Source organism: Cebus imitator, unplaced genomic scaffold (assembly GCF_001604975.1).
Source record: "Cebus imitator isolate Cc_AM_T3 unplaced genomic scaffold, Cebus_imitator-1.0 Scaffold303, whole genome shotgun sequence".
Lineage (NCBI taxonomy): Eukaryota > Metazoa > Chordata > Mammalia > Primates > Cebidae > Cebus > Cebus imitator.
In genome coordinates, this window is record NW_016107618.1 from 574,029 (window position 1) to 576,989 (window position 2,961).

General features: G+C 65.8%; 1 protein-coding gene across 4 annotated transcripts in view; it reads left to right on the plus strand.

The window, feature by feature from the left end:
* Positions 1 to 1,959: 1,959 nt before the first annotated feature.
* Positions 1,960 to 2,961, plus strand: part of ELF2 (E74 like ETS transcription factor 2) — a 118,911-nt gene continuing 117,909 nt past the window's right edge. For 2 of the 4 annotated variants that reach the window (XM_037729383.1, XM_037729384.1), the window contains exon 1: positions 1,960 to 2,218. The gene's annotated coding sequence lies outside the window, so the exon portion shown is untranslated. The remainder of the gene's footprint in view (positions 2,219 to 2,961) is intronic. The other 2 variants (XM_037729382.1, XM_017502873.2) reach the window with 1 other exon arrangement.

Below are 2,961 nucleotides of genomic sequence, written 5' to 3' on the forward strand. Positions count from 1 at the left end.
CGATTTTCCTGTCTCTCGAATAGCTGGGACTACAGGCATGTGCCACCACACCAGGCGAATTTTTGTATTTTTAGTAGACAGGGGGTTTCACGCTGTTAGGCAGGGTGGTCTCGAACTCCTGACCTCAGGCAATTCCCCACTGCATTCCCCCCACTCCCAGCATCGGCCTTCCAAAGTGCTGGGATTACAGGCGTGAACCACCGCGCCCCGCCCAGAGTTGCTTTTTAAGATAGGAAAGGAAGACTCACTCTCAAGAAAAGAGGCAACAACAGTATTAAGACAAGAAAAAGATCATTACATTACTAGGCTCTTCAGGGATTTAAATCTGGAGCCTCTTGCAGCTTTCTGACATTTGAGCGTTACTCTAGGATGATTTCCACAGTTCCTACGTCCCTTTCAAGCTACCTCTTATATTCCTCGGGGTTTCTTCTTTGCTCAAGACCAATTGTGAAGCCGTAAAAAAGAGTAACGCTGGAGCCAAGAAATGAGCTGGTGAATACCGCGCCAGGTGCCAGGTCCATTGCGGCGAGGCGGCAGGAGCCCGAGAGGGGAGCAAAATCAGCCCCGCGGCACCGGGACAGGCAGTGCTCTTTGTTAAAGAAACAAATACAAGAAAACGCCGCGGCTGGGAATGGTGGTGGCGGAATAGACTGAGGCGTCCGTATGCATAACTGTGCCTAAGGAAGCCCATTAAAGAGACGCTTCAACGCAGGGCAACCCAGGGCACCATGTCATTGGCTTTTGTGCACTTGAAGGCGCGTGAGACTGCCCTGCTCGAAGACTCCCCTTTGTGTGAAAGTGTGGAAACCAGAAGCGTGCAGCTCCTGCTGGGTTTTCGTTTTCGAATTCGTAGGCACTTGGACCAAAACACTCTCATTCTCGCACCAACAACACTCAGACTTGAGTTACTTCTCCGTTGCTGACCGAGCGAGGAGCGACAAAGGCTTGGTGCGGGTGCCCGCAGTTCTCCGGGCAGCGCCAAAGGGCCGCCTGCAGCGCTCCGCAGCTGCGCGCTGGGCCCAGCCGCCCGACCGCCAGCAAACGCCGGCACCAACCGCCGCGCCGCCGGGCTGTTGGGCGGGTGGTAATTTCTGGGAATGGGGCGGGGTCGCGGGTGTACTACGCCCGGCGACTGCGAGCGGGGAGGAGGAGCGGGCTGCGCCGAGGGGCGCGAGGCTGGCGGGGCGGTGCGCCACGTGCGTCACCGGCCGGGGCGGGGCGGGCGTCGCGCTCCTGCCGCCCGCACCCCCACCTTTCTCTCAGCCGAGGCTGAGAAGTGGGGACGGGAAGGACCGGGCTAGGAGTTTTTGCAAAACCTCGCCCCCTTGTAACTGTCAGACTGCTCAAGTGTGGGGCCGTCTCCGGAGAAGGGTGGGAGTCCTGAGTTGGGGATGCGGTGACGGCGGGGCCCGCGGGGGCCCTGGGGGGCGAGGGTGTGTGCGTGCGGTCCTGGCCGGCTGGGGGAAGCGGGCGGGCGCTGCAGGTGCACGCGCGGCCCCGTTGTACTCACACGCCTGCCCCGTGCGGCGGAGCCCCCTGCACCAATCCCGGGCTGGAGTGGAGAGCGGGATGGGGGAGCCCTGGGATGGGGAGCCCCGGGCAGGGAGCCGGACAAGTGACGAGCGTCTTTACCTGGGAAGGCGGGTTTGGGAGAAGTTGGGCGCAGAGAGGAGGGCGGGATTCAAGAGAGCAGAAGAGGCAGGTTCGGTGGGCTGGTGGGGGCCCGAGGGCGGCGGGGCCCCGCGGGGTATAAATAGCTGGCCTGCGTTTGACAGGCGCTGCGGTGACTGGCGGTGCCGCTCCGGCCCCCCCCGTCGCGTGGGGAGGGGAGGAGCGCTCAGAGCAGGCGGGGAGGGGGAGGCGGGCTCCAGTGTCCTGGTGGTGGCGGCTGGAGGCCGAGGGGGAGGAGCCGAGGCGGGGGGTGGAGGGAGGGGGCCGGGAGCGGGGCGGGGGCCACCATTGCTCCCCGCGCCGAGCTCTGTGTCGCCGCCGTAGCCTTGGCGGTTGGGGGTCGGTGGGGCGGCGCGGGCGGGGGGGGCGCTGCGCGGGGCGGCGCGCCTCTGTTTTGTCTCTTCCTCTGCCTGTGGAGCGGCTCTGGCTGCTGGGGAGGCCCCGGCTCCCTCCGGACGCCCGGCCAACGGCGGTGGCGGCGGCTAGTCCGCGGCCCTGCTGAGAGGGAAAGGGACGCCGCGGTCTTCCTGGGCGACGCAGAGAGCAGGTAAGAGCGCGGGCAGCCGAGGCTGGTGAGAGGGAGCGCGGAGGGCGCGGCGATAAAAGCCTAGGTGTCCCGAGTGCCGCCGCCTCCCTCCGCGCCCCCGCCCCGCGCTGGTGTTGTTTGCTTCGGGGTTTGCGGAGGGGTTTTCCGGCGGCTGTGGCGGTGACACCGGCCGGGCGCTGGGGGAAGGGGACTGAGTGTCCCCGGGCAACGGTCGCAGAGCGGGACTTGGAGAAAGGGGAAGGCGCGCTGCGCGCCTGCTCGCGGGGAGCGCGGGGCGCGGGGCAGGGCTGAGGGAAGAGGTTATGGACCCCGGCGGGGGGATGGGCCGAGCGCAGCTGGTCTCGCCGTGTTTACATCTCTGCGCGAGTCACCTCTTCCGAGAAGCGGACTAAACTGACCCGCCTCATCCCGCGGGGAGGCCAGGGCGGGGGTCCGGCTCCGGAGGAAGCGCGTCCTGGGAGGGTCTGTGTAGGGCGGGAGTCTGCGGCGGGCGCTGGGGCTGAGCGGCGAGCTCTGGGCGGGACCTGGGAGGCTCCGGCCGCTCCGGGTGGCGGGGTGGGGGCCGGACACCAGTTTCCTTCCCTGTCTTGCCTGATCGCGGCTGCTTACCTTTCCTTCCCGGCGCTGCTCGCTTGCACGACAGGTTGTACTCGCCGTTCTTTTATTCTGCCTCTCCACGCCGGCACCCTGCTGCCACCTCCCCCTATTCCCAGGGGGTAGGGAGGTTTGGCTCGGATCAGAAT